The 17,191-nt window shown below is 45.7% G+C and overlaps 1 protein-coding gene across 7 annotated transcripts in view; it reads right to left on the bottom strand.

The window, feature by feature from the left end:
• LOC6500862 (furin-like protease 1) overlaps window positions 1–17,191 on the bottom strand; it is a 109,349-nt gene that overhangs the window by 49,868 nt on the left and 42,290 nt on the right. For 5 of the 7 annotated variants that reach the window (XM_001954020.4, XM_044714134.1, XM_032451925.2 and 2 more), the window contains exon 3: window positions 14,153–14,183. The exons of the other annotated variants lie outside the window; for them this stretch is intronic. The gene's annotated coding sequence lies outside the window, so the exon portion shown is untranslated. The remainder of the gene's footprint in view (window positions 1–14,152; window positions 14,184–17,191) is intronic. 7 annotated transcript variants of the gene reach the window in all.

Below are 17,191 nucleotides of genomic sequence, written 5' to 3'. Positions count from 1 at the left end.
CACAAAGTAATCATTACTTGGCGCACTTCCGCACTGTTGCGGCTTCCTCCCGGCAGCCCACTAAGCGTATACTTAATAATAAGAAAATAAGTGCCACGCCAAGGAAGACAGAGGGAGTCCTCGAGACGGCATTTCGCTCACATGCTAACGAAAAGTGGAAAACGGTGTCAAAGTCACCGTCGCCAGGCAGCACTATTTTCCAGGGCGAGAAAAGTTCCAGGGCGAGAAAAATGGCGGGGCCTCGTGTGGAAAGTGTTTGAAAGTAAACCGAAACACCTACAGCCCGACCTGACAACCTGAGACAAATTGAAGTGTTGTTTCGCCTTAAAAGGGAAGTACACATCTCGGAGAATCGATGTTGCGGCCTCGGAGGTCGAACGAATAAAGTGCTGAAGTTGATTAAGTTTCAAGCGTTCAATAATTGAGGCGTTACTAGGGATTTGGGGCGCCCCCTTAAAGAATTTTTTAAAATGCCTCGACTGTTATTGTCCCATCTCGTTCATATCTTTTCACCATTATGGCTTCAAGCTCTCGCCGCTTGCTTTTTTGCATTCCGAGCCATTTACCTAAGCCCGAATAACACCCCCGAGGTTTCCCCATCATAAACTGATCTATTTCCACTCAGCAAACAGCTCAGTCCAGGACCTCCCAGGACCTCCGCAAAAACTGTGTAGTGTACACACAGCAATCAGAAATCACTCAAATGCCCAACAGAAATCCTTAAATTGCTTAAGCCACAAGCTCCTGGAAGCTGGGCAAAAAGAAAAACAAACGCAAGAAAATAAAAGACCACACGGCATAGAGAGATGACAATGCCAGGCATCGGTTTAACAGTCCTTGAGGCATTTTTTGGGCAAACAGCCGACACTTGGCTGCTGCTTTGGCATCCTTTGTGGTGGCTCCTCCTGCCTGCCAGCCTGCCTGCGCAAGCAGAGTGCTGTTGTTAGTTCCTCTGGATCGCCGCTCTATGCAAAATGCCATGTCAAACGCAGGAGTGAAAGGGCTTAAGCCGATGGTCAGGATGCTGCAGGAGAGGGCGGCGATGCTGCGACGATGGGAAGCCACATCGAAACACATTAGGCCAAGGAAGCTGTTGCCATGAAAAAATGAAGTTGCAGCAGCGCCAGTTGAGGGCTTAAAAGGCTACAAAAGTGCAGGCGGAAAGTCAAAAAGCGCCAAGCGTACAGAGAGAGAGAGATGTTTTGTGTTTCAAAAGGATACACTTTTTCTACCCTAAGTACCGGGTATTATTTCTACTACTCCCTGGCGACTACACCCCACTTCTTCCAGTGTAGGCAAAGCCAAGGAGTAACTCACCCCATGAGGAGCTCCTTTGTCCCTCCGTCTGTGTGATATCTGTGTGTGTTTGTCTTCTGGCCTCGCTTTTAATGTGCCTCGTGCGGCGGATTGAGGTGGGCTCTTGCTGTTTCTTGTGTGGTGGCTCGTGTGTAGTTTTCTGCGCTTTCTGCTGGTGGCTTCGCTTGTTTAATGATAGTTGCACAAAGGCAAATATGCACTCTCTAGCGCTCGTTGGCTTTTACGGCACCGCCCACCCGTAGCCGGCTGCAGCCCTTTTCCGCGACCAGCAACTGGAGCACAAAGTCAACAACAAAACAGCCTCGGTTAACGCCCGCAGAAAAGCGGCTGCTGAGGCCCAAAAGAAGGCAGGCCATGCACAAAAACGCAAAAAACAAACAGGATAGAGCCCGGCCCAACAGAATGGCTGAAAAAAGAAATGCCAAAGTGTCAAGCAAAGAGTCACCAGGAGCAGGTCAGGGGGCGGCACCGCATTTTTTCACTCGGCAAACCATTAGCACACGATCACCAAACAAAAGGTGCTGCTAACTTTTTTGCGGCCGCCCGAATGCATAGAAACGCCATTTGCTATTTGCCACTCCCTGGGCCACAACTGCAGCTACAAATGCATGTGGTGACTGTACCAAGTAGGCCACGCCAGGCCCCTGCCACCGAGTGGCTTTGACAGATGATGCCGTGAGAATTTGCAGCAGGAATTGGCCATGAGCTGACAGGTGGGGTTAAGCTTGGCCAAATCCACAGAGGCTCCACACAGGGCTTACCTTTTCAGAGGGAAGTCAATAAAGAAGTACAGTCACGCGACAAGTTTTCAGGCTTTCGGGAAAAAACCAATATTTTCAAAAGGGGGCTGATGGAAAGGAGCCACATATTCTCCCACAAAGTATCTTTATTAATTTCGATAATATTAATATTTAATTTTGTGCAAGCCCCTCTGACTGAAACCCAATCCGCAACTTTAAAACCCGAATTTAAATCAATCACAATGCGGCCGGAGGAACTTAACCAAACACAATCCAATAACAATAACTTTATTATTAATCGGAGCGGTAATGAATCCCCCGATGCGAGAAAGCGGTTCAAAATGGCGGCCGTCGGCAGGAGGGCGATCTTCGGGATAACGCCACGGTGTGCTCTTCGGACCAACAGAATTTTAATTACTCGCCATTGTTTGGGCGCAGCATGATATGTGTGTCCTCGGACCCAAGGTGCTCCGCATCCGCATCCTTCCGCAGAAAATGCATATTTCGTTACGGCTTGAGTCTCCGGATTGCTTTTTAATGTGCAAACAAGGATGCGCATTAAGTGGATCCCCGAATGCGAAAAGGACGACAGAGGACGACGAACGCCTTGCGGTGCGGCCTGCAATGCAATTTGAGGCGAACGGGCGGCTTTAATTGATTTTGCATGGTCACTTGCAGCGGTCCAGGCGTAAGATAAACGCAAAAGCGAACGAAGGACATCTGGGAAAATCCGGCAATCCCGACATGTGTCATGTCCGTGGTAGGGCGTCCCCCCATGGCCCGCCATTGTTTCCATCGGTGCATTTGCGAAATTAACTCTCCAGCTGGAAACGCCATTCAGAAATCTGAATAACGCTTAATGTAAGCACCCGGCTGCAGCTCAGAGAGGAAAGTAGGGACGCGCGAACCTAAAAGTACGCAGAATATAAAAGTCCATACAAAATTCATACCGAACAATAGACGCCTCAAAGCAGCTCCGGCCAACAACAGCACCTACCTCAAGTGCAATCTCGAAAGAAACACAGAAAATGGAGGGGTTCGAAAACAAAAAACGTCAAAAGAAGGACACTCATCCACTCAATGACTTACTCAACTCCACGGAATCCTCAACTCCATTTTGCTGCTCATAAAAAACACATAATTGTTGCCTCTTCTTGTTCAGGTTTATATTTAAAAGGAGAAAGTATAAATACTCTATAATTCCTTATTTAATTGCAGATTTTTTAAGCCCTATTTAAAAACAAACAGAAACTCTTTCCTTTAAACTATCCTATATCATCTATCCACATTGAAATCAAACCATTCTTGCCTCCTTTGAGCAGCCCGGAAAAAGCTATTAAGCCTTCCAGAAAAGTCAGTGCCTCCTGCAGCAGGATGTGGCAGCAGCAATTTTTTGCAACAGTTGCTCACAACCCTCACGGCGGAAATGCATATGGGTAATGCAACACCGGTGGCAGCCACCAGCCCAGGTGAGCAGCCCAACGATTATGAGGAGGATGATAATGACGGCATTGCCGGCGAAGATGGAGGTGATGGTGATGGTGATGATGATGGTGCAACTTGTGAAGCCGTAAGGGAGTCATGGTTGGCAAAAGGCCAAAGAACACAAGCCTGAAGGAAGAGAAGCATTCCCATTGACAATGATAATGAAAATCTCCGTAGAAGGGCATAAAAGAAGTACTGTAATAAAAGTTACTTTGATTCTTAATGCTTAAATATCACTTTTTCATTATATTTCATAATATTCCATTAGTCTTAATTGTATAAACTTCCCATTAGGCCTTTTAAAGAGCCTTCTCATCCACCCATCTCCGGCCGAATCACAGTTTTTGTGGCTAAAATCCCGTGGCAAGTTCGCGGAGGCAGGAAGCCAAGTGTAAATCAACAAATCAACAACTTAATATGCGCAAATTTTTGATGCCAACTGCAGTTGCACCAAAAAACTGAAACGGAAACAGCGGCAGCAACAAGAAAACCAATGCCAGCCAGCCGCATGAAGTCAAGGGGCAGCGGTGCCGGGGCCAGGGTGGTGACGGCATCAGTTACCCGTAGGGGCAAGCCGTGCCACCGAGAGAGCAGGACCAGCACCACTACCACTACCAGTGCCAGTACCGAAGCCAGGCGACAACCGCGTTGCACGATATTAGTATGCACAGCTTGCTGCATACTTTCAGGGACCTTGTTCGCCTGTTTCTGCAAAATTTATGCGTGTCTATTCACTCATGTTGTGGCTCTGGCCAAAAAAAGACCGTATACAAGACCATTTTGAAATTATTTTTCCATAAATGCCACACTACAGTACTGGGTGTCTTGTTCAAGCGACAAATTCGGACGAGGTCGGAGAGGGTATATGTTATTTCGAGGACAACTACAGCAATTTTTCTGAGTGCATCGTGCTACTGCTCACACCGTAAGCCCATTTCACTTACACCTTTTGGCGGCCCGGCGCCCAGCCGACGATTGTCGTCGTTTCAATTAAGCCCGGCGCCGAAATGTATGCAATGGATGCTTTTTGTGCGGATTTTCACCGATTAATTTTTCATTATTATGCCAAGTGCTCGCCGGGGAGCGGCTCCCGACTACCGAGTCCCGAAGGCCACCACCAGACCGACCGAGTTCACGCACAACAAATGCGCCAAAAGTGGCGAATGACAGCCGCACCAAATAGAACACACACTCCAGCGAGCAGAGGCTCTGAGGCGCTAATAATTTCTGCAGGCCCCGAAGTACGCAAGACACTTGGCTGGGAGGGCTGCCAAAAATCTGCGAGTCTATTCCACGAGATGTTCATGGAAATTGCTTACTGAAACGGATAATCTACAAGGCCTCTAAGTGGATTGAGCAAAAGGATTGAGGTTTCCCAGATATTTTATGGAAAATAAACTTGAAAGAGTTGAATTTATGGGAGACTATCATAGGCCATGTACAAACATCATGGAAATAGCCCCAAAACACACTGGAATCAGCCAAAACATATCAACAACAATCCTTTAAACTCGGCAACAAAACTAGAACAAACAAGGACTTGGCAACACAAACGAAGCGAAGCCAGCCAAGCTGGGAGTGTCAATAAAAATTAACAACGAAAAGCTGTAAAGCTGCACCAGAGCTCACCGCCGGCCGCAACAACAGAAGCCTCAGCATCCGAATCAGCACCACAGTACCAGGCCACCACCAGCACCAGCACCAGCACCACCCGCACATCCTTTCATTAGGTCGTAGGTGTAGTTTGTGCGGTGTCTATGTAATTTAGACAATTAGAAAGTTTACGCCCGTAACAATTTCCGACTTCTTGTTGTTGCCCGAAACTTTTTCGCTTGTTATTTGCATGACAAATAGTTTTGCTGTCCTGCTGTCTGTCTGTTAGGGTGCAGGGTGGCCCTCACAGTTGACCATGTTGCCATGTTGGGAGTTGGTGGTTAAGAGCTCAGGGACTGGCACCAGGCATTGACTTGCGGCTTAGCTCCATAAACGCCAAAAGCCGAGGTTCTTGGCAGTTTCATATTTGCATAACGCTTTGTAATCAGTGCCACTTTTTGTACACTTGCAGAAACTAATTCAATTTATTTAAGTCAAACCACGAGCTAAGAATGGATTTTTTTCTCGGTGCATCGGGGGATACATGCTGCTGATGCTGCAAAAATGCAAAAGCGCAGATCCCTCTTCTATGCGCCAATTGTGTTGCTCGAGTGGCGGAGCTTAGTGCGCCATATTGTCGTGATATCCTGGCGAACAGGTCGATAAGGGGCGGCGGGGACTAGTCCCTCCTAGGAGGCAGGGTCCTGCTCATGCATATGCAGGAATGGAGTGACAAATCCACTTTAGGTGGCTAAATTGCAGAATAAACGAATGTCTAGTGCTGTTTTCCTCCGTCGGAGCTTAACAAAAACATTAAATTACTTAACTTTAATTACAAACCATTCTTTTTCGTTATTTCGCTGCGAAAAAGAAACACTAATCTTCAGTTATTAGCGGAATGTCAAAACAAACGACAGTTTCCATAACTGTGGCAGACTTTCGCAGCTAATTTGTTCGCTTTTTTTGTGCTTTTCCCCTGACAATCAATTATACTTTTTGTGTGACGTTTCGGTTTGCAAAAATTGGCGAAAAGAGGACAGTTTTTTTCTGAATTGCGAATAAAACATATCATATATAAGCTACAAAAATATCACGCATGGTATGACAGATTTTAAAAAACAAAAGCGGTTGAGAGCGGCAGAAATATTGTATCATAGTTCATTTTGGGGAAAAGTTACTCCTCCTTGGCGGCATAAATCAGGACTCGACGACAGTGTGATTTAATCCCTCAGGATTTATGCTTCATAAATACAAAACAAGTTTAGATGTGGACTTGGCAGTATCGCAGGACTCGCCAATGCCATTTGTCAGGAGCGATAAGTAAACAGCCACCAATAAACAAGGCCCTAAGATATTAGAATGCGGCAGGAGAGACCCCTCAGCTATTCCAATTTCATCCAAAGCCGTAGGAGCTCCCTGGGCGGAGCAGAACCAAGAGCTAGACAGATTTGTGCCTGATTACGCGCTCCGTTCTCTCGGTTCATGACAATGGCAAGTGCACTAAAAAGGGGACTCCCAAAAGCATCTGGCAAAAAGATGAAAAGGATTGGAGCCGGTCGGAAAAAGGAGCAGCACGCCCGGGCCAAGGCGAACAAATTGATATGCAAATGTGAGTAGGAGACCCGAAGCCCCGGACCCAAAAAACGTAATAATAAAATAAAGTAGGACCCAAAGCAGAAGGAGCTGCTGCTGTAGAGATCCTGGGATAAATGCCCACGACTTCTCATTTCCGTTCCACTCAGAAACAGAAACAGCAGCAGCTGCAACTGGCAGGCAAATCTGCGTTTTCCGGCCGAAAAAAAAAATGTATTCGGAGAATATTACGCATACGCCTAGTACAACAAGACGTCAATAATTTAGGACAAGCTAGAGGTCTCTCCCGCCGTGTCGATTGAATTAAAACATTTTTTCGAGATGCTGAAATGGAAAACTTTTTGCACAAAATTCAATTTGGCGCAACTTTCGCTCTTTCCATTTTTTTTCCACCGTCATCAGATGGTGGCCTTTTTAGTATGCGTCCTCCGGTTGCAGGAGCAACTTTTCCCCCATTTCTGTTCCATTGATTGAAATGCTCCGGCGTGTACGTACTACGGATATTCTGTCCGTCCTCAACTCCGATTCCTGCCAAAGTTGCTGGCGCCGCTCCCGGCCAATTCAGTTGTTCAACTAATGAGAGTCTCAGCCTCGCCGCGGGCCCTCATTCTGACGGCCAAGGCAGATGAGCCGGACCGGGGCTGGTCCGGGCAAAAGTCGTGACAATAATGAGAAACGAAGCCGAAAAACTCAGCTCGAAAATGCAAACGAAAACTTTAAATGCCTTCGGTCAGTTGGCAAAGTGTTCCTTTACCGTTCTCGTTGGGGGTAAATGTTGCGGAAATTTTCTGGGGCCACGCAACTTTCCGCCATTTTCTCATTTTATTATTTTTGTATCCTTAAAAAGAAGATCCTGTTTTTCATCTTCCTTAAATTGTCATCAAAATGCACATACGAGCAAGGCATGGTATAATCTTATATTTAAGTATATTTAATAGTTTTCAGTTGGAGATACTAATATGGAAAGACCATATCACAGGAATACTCTAACATTCAATCGCAAGTGTTGATTGATTTCCTCGGAACTCACAGCTATCCTCAATGTTAGCAAAACGTCTCCAATGAAGCATGAATAGGACATCAAATGCGTTAAATTAAATTCGAGTGGAAAGAAAGCCCAGATCGGAATAAATGTCGAGCGGCAGCGCAATCATTGATGAAAAATGCTGCAAAATGGCCAAGATAAGCGAGGAGGTGGGATTGTTTTCACGCCCTTTCATGACTTAATAAATACGCGTAGCATTTATTCAGGTCCCGGAGCGTGGCGCCGGCTTACCGTGGGCATTTGCGCTTGATTGCCCTCGAAATCGACAAAAATGAAGTGGAAATACCAAAGTGTGGGTCCCCAACAGCCCTGAAATTTCGTCAGAAAAAAAGCAACGTGATTGATGCCTCTGGACGGCGTTGGACTGAGGCTTCGCTGAGGTTCAGGTTCACTTTCAGATTCCGATTTCGTTTCGATTGTGTCTCGGATCCCGGATGCGCAGGGCGGCTTGGCGGCTTGGCGACAAAAAAGGATAACACACATCGCCATAACAATGAAAGCCATGGGAGGTCCTGCCAGAGTCCGTTTCTTCCTATCCTTTTTTAGAGCTTTCTCCTTCGCTGGTGTCTGTGCCATTTTAAACAGTTTGCTGAACAGCCCAAATATGTCTGCGGCGGCCATTTCGGGGCTACGGCAAATAAAAAAGAGGCCGTCTAATTGGCAGGACATTTTTTATAAGAATAGGTGGGTCCAGAGGGCTCCTGGGGTTCAATAAACGAGTCTACAGTTTCTACAAGCAGAACTGTATTAGACTTTCTAAGTTATTTTTTGGAACTTTTCGCCACAAGATAACCCCACTGCAAGCCCTTTGAGCCAGCCCACGAAATACCATTAAAAAGCAAACTGAAACTTTTTGCTATTTTGCGGAGCTCCCACTCGAAGCAAGTTGGGGAATGCAAATGTTTGTCTTCCTAAATGACAAGAAGATGCTACAAATTACATAAATAAAAGCAATAAAGTGCGAGCGCATTTGCATAAGGAGGTGGGGCGGGCCGGAGCGGGATGTAGGAAACTTATGCTAAACAATCCGAGACAGTCGAGGGCGGCTTAGACAGCTTAAGACACACAGCGCACAACCACATTCAATTACACATAAGATTCAGTTTACTTTCGCCTCGGGCCCGCCCACGACATCAAAGGGCGTCGCTCTGACATTGATTTCTCTCATGGGCGGCTTGTCTCTGTATCGAGTGGATACGATGCCGTGGAATGCCTCGAGTCGCCTTGGCCTAATCGCCGACTTATGCAATATCATTGCATTCAAAGGACAGGCTTATTGATATCCTTGCCCGACAAACACAGGCCGCCTAATAGTTCTCTGATGCGGTTGAGTCATAGCTATGGTTACAGACCCAATTATTTTAATTAATTTTGGAAACTTTAGAGGAATCTCATGATGTAATATTCTTTTTATTACCTCGACCTGTCTTTTATCTGCATATGTATGGCCCCTAAAAACGTCCCCATTTTTTCTCTCTAGAAAACGAAGGATGGGTCTACCCATTTCAGAATATGCTGAGCTGTCAAGCTCTCTCGCTTTCCCTGCTCCATTGCTTTGGAAGACCCCCAGCCATATCTCGGTTTCCTTTTGAGTTGTTGAACTTTTTCCTTTTGCGCTTTTGTCTCCGAGAGCCCCGAGGGCGGTTTCCCGGGCTTTGGCTTCCTTTGAGCCCGGGGAATTGGCAGCTCCTGCTCCTCTCACACATCGATGTTTGTCTTTTGCCGTTTGCCACTAATTCAACTGAGTCGCCCGTCTGTGGCGAGGCGCGTCTTCCAGTCCATTAATTGAATGTCTCGCCCTCTCGCACTCATTAAGTTTCAGTTCAAAGGCGGTCGATTTCATTTTCTTGTCTGTGACTGGCATTTTTTCCATATGACACTCTTTAATTCCGTTCTTAATTCCACGTAAGAGGCAATGCCACCTCGCATTACTTACCTCTGCGGCCGCAACAGGTGCGAAGATAGAGTGATTTCCCTGCCACAATACGCACAATTTCATGAGCGGAAAAACAAAAGTAATAAATGAAAGCAATTTCCTGAGTGGTAAACTGAAATCATTTTAAACAAGGCATGAAAACGCATTAAAGGCGTCACCTTGTCAGACAATAAACAACAGCTTCCCCTCGGGGTAAAAATATATACGATATGTACACACTTTTCCCTCGTCTTCCCAATATATCCGATAAGATGGTCTGGCATTATTTACTCTCACGTCTCTTTGTGGATTTTGTGCAAACAAAAATTTAAATAAACTGTCGAAAATATGTGTCAAAATGAGTTGGATAAAAAAGGTTATTAGTAACAATATTTGGGGATACTGCTTACTCCAGTTGCCATTAAAAATATTGGGGAATACGCCCCTGAATCGGTGGCGTATACGTGTTATGCCTCATGCCCAGTTCCATACCACTCGCACAAATACCCCAAATACATATAAATACATATATAAAGTGATAAGCAGCCGCAGGGCGAGCGTCAGAGCGCACGCATGCAAATAAAATTGCCCATACGCCCCATTGTCCCATACAGACTCGCTGTGTGTCTTTCCGTCTCCGCCTCCGCCTTTTGGGGCTTCCGCCGCCTCAGAGCGGAATGTATGTTTGCATACATTTCTGGTGATAATACAAGAAATTGTATCAAGCCGAAATTGTTTTTTAAAACGTTACGTGCCCGGCGGCTGCTTTGACAAAAATTTATATGCGGTGGGTAATAAAAATGCAATATAATTCCATACAAAATTGTGTGTGCTTCCTCCTTTTGGTCTTTCGGTAATCTAAAAAGTTTCGATTGCAGCAAAGCGATTCGGCAACGGTTCGGATATTGGGATTCCGCAAGGACTCCGCAAGCGATGGCAGGAGGCAGCGATGGGGATGAAATGAAGACGGTACTCAAATGGGTCGGGAAATACGCTGAGGCTAGGAAAACCCTTGTCACGTGCTCTGGGGAAGTTTGAAATAAATTGATTTTTTCTTTGATGGATATGTAGAAATAATATTGGCAGCAGGATGGAGGCCAATAAACAACAATCATGGCTGGAAGCAGGTAAACCAAATACGCTGTATTCCGAATTCATATTTTGATTGAGCTCTACGAACGCTCCAAATCATTTGAAACCACTAACAACTTTATTTAACCGGTTTATTTAACGCCCCAATCCCCCAGTCGGTCTGGCGCAATTAACGTGCGAATGTTTACAGAGAATTTGCAATTGACAGCCGCCACAAAACAAACACAATTTCTCCATTTTCGCACCCACTCCAATCCAATTTATAGACACTGCCACCAGATGCATAACTCTCCCCCTTTTTTGGGCCAGGCCGCCCTGCGGTTGGGGCAATTATAAAGTCCACAAAGGGAATTTCCATGACGACAATCAACTAATGAAATTAATGGCAATTTGAAATGCAGTCGGACCTGCAGCGACGGCCCTGGCACGGCTGTATAGATGCGAATAATGCAATTCCCGCGGTTTTAACCGGAAAATGCAGTGCTTAACTCCAGACACGACCCTGCTGCTCCCACTGCTCCCAGTGCTCCCTCGGGGCGGCAGAGGATATCGCCCACAAATACTAATTAATCAGCTTGCTATTAATTAAACGACCACTGGTAAGTAATCCCTCAAGCCAGGCCAGAAGTGGCTTCAGGGCATGGCTTTAATTGCTGCGCGGGTAAATTTTATGGAAAACTACTGACTCTTGAAGAGCAGAATCAGAGTTCTGTTGTTTAGAGTTCTGGCCAGCCGCAAGAAGGACAAACGGAAACCGCCCCGAAAGCGCGAATATTTATGAACCTATTTCTCGCTCTATTGACATCTGACCGATATCAGCTCCGCACAGATAATAGCGAGGGGGTAGGGTTATATTGTCGGCGGGTGGGTGGCGCAGCCCACTTCCTCGTGTATGGCCCAATATTAATTTACAAGCTCGTTGTGCGTCCGCCATGGTCCGCCCAGACCACAGTGTTATTGTTATGGTTCGGTTCGGTTTATCGGTGCTTTCTGGCGTCAGTCGCTGCAATGGCGCCACCGCCTTGCGCCCGTTATTAAACATAAAAAATAAATTAATAAGCGAGCGGAGCGAAGCGACTCCCACACACTGACAGTCTCAATTAAGCGACAAAGTGCGACACAGACAGTTAATGTTCCAGGAAGCTACGGGGCGGCGGAATCGGGTGTTAAATGCTGGGAGGGTGCCAGCCACGATGGCAAAAATTTTAACGATGGCATGTGAAGTTTTTCACGTTGTCCGTGGAAAAAAGCGAGGAGTTGATAGTGGGGGGGAGGATATAGGCTTGTCATTAAAGTAAGAGCACGGAAGTGCAGTTTTTAATTATGATTAAGCCAGAAATTACCTCTCCCCATAACTCAAAACCAATCTAAAATATTCAGGACGGCTTGAAGTCTCGATAAAGGAAAATAAAAAGGAGAAGCTCGGCGCCAGCATGTTCTATGAATGTGAGCTGCAAAATTTGTTGGATTTTGCAGTTCAAAAGGTCCACAGACCCATGTCTCTGCTGGGAGAGAGGCAAAGGGGTTCGTATGCAAATGAAACTGATAAATTTTCAATTAAACTGGCAGACTGACAGAGAAAGAGGAGAAAGACGCAGTCACTGGCCTGGAAGAGGGCAAAGGCAAACCATTCAATTACGAAATTAAATTTCTGCTCCCAACTGAGGGACAATATCAAATGTTTGAATGGTTATCTATTATGTTTTGTGGCTTTGCCAAATGATCACTTCAATAAATGTTTACACCTGACCTGAGTTTTTAGGCAATTCCTGTCTAAAGACATAAATTGGTTATATATTCTCTTGCAACATGGACAAAGTGGATAGCCACCAAAGCCTTCCAAAGCCATCATGCATTTTAATGACGGCAACAAAGTAATAAACGTGACAACATTTTGGTCAAAACTAATTACAGAACGCTCGGCACTCTTCGGTGAATAATTTATTCCGTTTGCGGAAGGATTCCCCCAACAAATATTTCACAAATCACGGCCGCCTGCGAGCGAAATTTATTGGGGAAATTGTGCGTTAAAATTATAAAATTTAATCAAAGCCCGATGGGGTGTTCTGCGTACCCCTTTCGGCATTGTGAACGCCAATTCATGCAACAGTTGGTTGCCTGTGTGCCACTGGCCACTGAAAGGGGTGCTGCTCCTGCAGCTAGCTACACCTTTTTATGCAAATTAGAGACGCGTCTGTGAACCCCAGTAGCCCAGCAGTCCAGCAGCCCAGCAGCCTTGGAGTGGGTGATGGGGGGCTTCGAGTGGGTGTGGGAGGTGCGAACCGATTGAAAATTCCACCACCGCATCGAACGTGTCTTGGCATTTATACCACCCGCCAGGGGCCGCCGAGGCAGCGGCAGGAGGACGAAATTTAATTGACAATTGTTTAGGTTGCTCAATTTCCGCCAGGCCGGAGGACGGGCCACTCCCCAGTCCCTTTGGCTTACCGTTCCACCCAGCTCCGGGGCTTCTCCATTTCCGTGTGTGGGCGCTCCACAAATGTTTCCGTGGTTTCGTCCACCAACGTGTTTGATTTGGCCAAGTGGAAGGAGCCGGTCCCCACTCCGATGAATAATTATTTGCCAGTAATTGAATTAACAGCGAGTGCGTCTATGGATGTGGTGGGATTGATGTCAGAAGTCCAATTACTGTATACTGGATACTGGTAATAATTCCACGCCAGCTCTAACTGGCAAGCCTAATCAGGCGAATGCGAAACTCCCAATTGCAAAATAGAAGATGAATCTCGCAGATGCAATTTGCGAGAGATAACACGATTTCAAATCAACGCCAAATGCCACACACCCAATCATGTTTCATCAAAAGTTCTTGGCTCTCATTTAGCATCTCATAGATGCGGGTGGTGGCTGCTGGGTGGCAAAGTGGGTCACGAAGAGTGGGCGGTGCTGCGGCAAGTTTAGATGAGCTGAGCTTAGTTAATGCGGCATAATCAGAAAAAAGAGGAACGGAATGAAAAGTATTTTCGCGCCAACGTCGCAAAAATTTTAAATTACGTTTCCCTTTGCGCTGTGGCTGCATTTTGATTCATCTTTCTGCTAAATCGCAGGCCCAGGATCCGAAGGATGTGGCCCACGCTTCATTGGGCAAGAACATTTTCGGATGCCAAAGGACTGCAATTAGGAGCCAAAGAGCGTTGAATGCTCTGTGGCGCGAAATTCGGCGCGCAGTTGCCACCGACCCAGTTAATGAGTTTTGGGCTGAGAAGGTTTTAAAACTCGAATTCAACTGCATTCGACCTCCAATTAGTCAGCCAATTGTCTTCAAAGTTAGTAATTGCTACAGATTTCCTCAAAACTGACTACGATTTTCTCAAAATCTTAAAGATATGATAGGAAACTGGCTAGACTTACCAAATATAAAAACGTCCTGAATGAAGGGGATCTGCAAGAGCGGAAAAAATAGAAATCGTTTAATATTTTTGTAGCCATCTCTCGTTAAAAACCTCTTCTATTTATAAAAGGAAAATAATTCTTAAAACAAAAGCAAGGCAAAGTCTATAGTTGTCATTGAGCTGGAGGGGAAGAACATTTTACGAGCATTTTTTATGCATTTACTTTTTTGTTGTAAGAGCGTAATTAGAAGAAGAGCTTTCCGTGTGGGAGGACGTGGCCAAGTAAATTGGACAGCAGAACGACAGTCATTTTATGCTAATGGTAATGGGCCAAGGATGGCGAAGGAGGGACAGAAAAAGGAAGTTTGGGGCCGAAGGAAATGGAAAAAACACGTCACACCGAAATATGTCGCTCAAAGTAACGAAGAGAAGTATCTGAAAGATACACATAGACACGAGTATCCGTATCTGCTGGCTGCCAAATGGGATGCATATTAAAAATAGCAACAGGGCAAAAACCGATGACAACCAGGCCAAATTCATCAATGACAAGGAAGTGGTGGAAGTGGGGGCGGGAAAGCCGAGAGGAAAGCTTTTTCGGATGGCTGTTGACGCTGATGTCTTATGTCAGTCAAATTACGTTACGCAACTATTTTTCAAACAAGTCAGATGGCCATCGCTGTGGGGCCCATTGCGGTTCCCAGGCATGTCCTCATTTTCAGGGGTGTCCATGGGAAAAATTTACAAAAAATGAATCCAAAAATTTGATCTAAGTTTTAAATGCAGTTTGATTAAGAATTGATGTAGAAAACGTGTAAGGTATTCCGCTTGATGATCGGATGAAAATTGACCAAGATATGGCCGTTCCCGGGAATGTCCCCATTTTCAAGGGAGTCCATGGGAAAAATTTACAAAAAAATGGATCCAAATACTTTATCCGAGGTTTTAATGCAGTTTTATAGAGAATCGATGTAGAAAACGTTTAAGGTATTCCGCTTGATGATCGGATCAAAATTGGCCAAGAAATGGCCATCGGGAAAAAGTCCATGTATTTTAAAGGCATCAGCCCAAAAAAGTATGCTAAGATCGGTTTTGATTCAAATGGTGCCTAAATATCATTGGAATTTCAGCCCTCTTACAGCATTTCCTTCTTTAGTATAATATTGACTCAATATTATTGAGTGGTAATTAGTATGGATTGTGTGGTTAAAAAAAACTATAATGAAAAGAAACAGCTCATAAAAGGAAAACCCCCAATTCCTATTTTCATATATTCAGTGTCATTGGCCACAAACTTGTTTTAAAAGACTGGTCTCAGCTTACCATTTCCTTTAAAATTCCATACATGGAATTGGCACCAACTTGGCTTTATGCACCACCGTTCTTCTGCCTTTCAGCCAACTTCAAATTGAACTCATTTGGCCATTTGCCAATTAACTTTTTCGCTCATCCTTTGGCAGAGGAGCATTGCTCGATTGGTTACCCCTTTTCGCAGGGCAACTGCGCCCACCCACCCACTGTTCCGTGTCTTCCCCCCCGAGTGCTTGGCAATAATTCAAAGCGAGCCCCTTCTCCCTTCTTGCTTCGCTCACCCACCCAGCCATGTTGCCACCCTTTGGCAGCCAAACCACGAAAACTTTGAAAGCCTTTTGGCCGCAGGCTAACAATGTTCGCTTGAACAAACTCTCCCCCTTCCGAGCCATCTCGCTTGTTACAACATTGTACACTGAACGAAAAAGGTATTAGCTTTTCGAAAGATAATGTTATTGGTTGCTTTTATAGTCTGTGGTAGTCTGAACACTATTAACCAAGTAAGGGGCTTACAAAATCTCGATAATTTGATGGCCAATTCGGTTTAAAGTGTAGCCGAAGAGGCATCCATGGCCACAGCCGCAACATTGTGCTGTGGCACAGTTTTGCAGCCACTGAATGGGACGTTGTCGGTAAATGCAAAAATGCCAGGCAGCTACTGGACAACCAAACATGCAGCCTGCATGTGTGACCGGAGCCGGGGCCGGGGCTGGGGCGGCGGTTAAGTGGGTGGAGTGTGTGCCTAGGTGTGCATTGGGGTGTGGGTGATATGACCGCATTTGATTTTCATCTATGAAACGGGGGGAGAGCGCCTCCTCTGGGCCAGTTCGGGCCAACTCTTTGCCCCCTTCGACGGCTTTTGAAAGTGGGCTAAGAACTTTGGTACTTTGTTTAGTTGAATTACGCCAAAGCACATTAGGTTCCCTCGGTGCGCTCTGTTTGTTAAGTGCTTAATGAACTTTGCTAAACATGCTTGGCCGGGACTTGACTTAACTTGGCCTCTAAACTTTTCGCATCTCACTTTCACTGGACAAACTTCGTGCGAAGTCCTGCACTCTTCCTCAGCAGCCGTTGAAAGATTTATGGCCAGCCCACCACCACCCGACTCGCCCCGCCACCAAATCCATCTTAAGCCCATCCAATTAGTGTGCATTGGCTGGGGATGCATATCCATAATTAATTGGCTCGCCAATTGTTGTTCATTTGATTCGCTTTAGCCTGAATTATGAATGGAGAGGCCGGCTTAGTCGGATTTGCAAAGTTTTTCGAATCGATTCGATGAGAGTTTGCATTTCTAGCTCGTAATTGTTTGATTTCCCAGGGAAGCATAATGATTGGGACTCAAATTTGTTTAATCGACCGCTAATACTGGATGCAGAGCCACATTAAAGCAAATAAACTGCTTCCCATCGCCCTGCCAACATGTATATCCCCCACGAGCTGGCCAACCCGCTGGGAAAAGCCATTTGGCAAAACGTGTCCCTGGTAATGCGACACATGCATCATAACCGCAGGACGAAAGCCACGAGGGGCGAGCAACAGGACAAAATATGGGGGAAATCGACTAAGCTGCAGCTAATTATGCAAATTCATTTAATGCCATTGTTAAAACGACATTTGCCTGCGGGATACATATTAATGAGAACAGAAGCCCGAGGCGGCAGGTAGACTGCACAATAAATCTCCTAGTTATTGTTTCGTTACCGGCTCTCGGGCGCAAATCCCTTACAATAAAGGTAAGCGCCCG

The sequence above is a fragment of the Drosophila ananassae genome, chromosome 2L (assembly GCF_017639315.1).
Source record: "Drosophila ananassae strain 14024-0371.13 chromosome 2L, ASM1763931v2, whole genome shotgun sequence".
NCBI classification, from domain to species: Eukaryota; Metazoa; Arthropoda; class Insecta; order Diptera; family Drosophilidae; genus Drosophila; species Drosophila ananassae.
The sequence above is the reverse complement of the archived record's forward strand: the minus strand, read 5'-3'. Positions and strand labels throughout refer to the sequence as shown.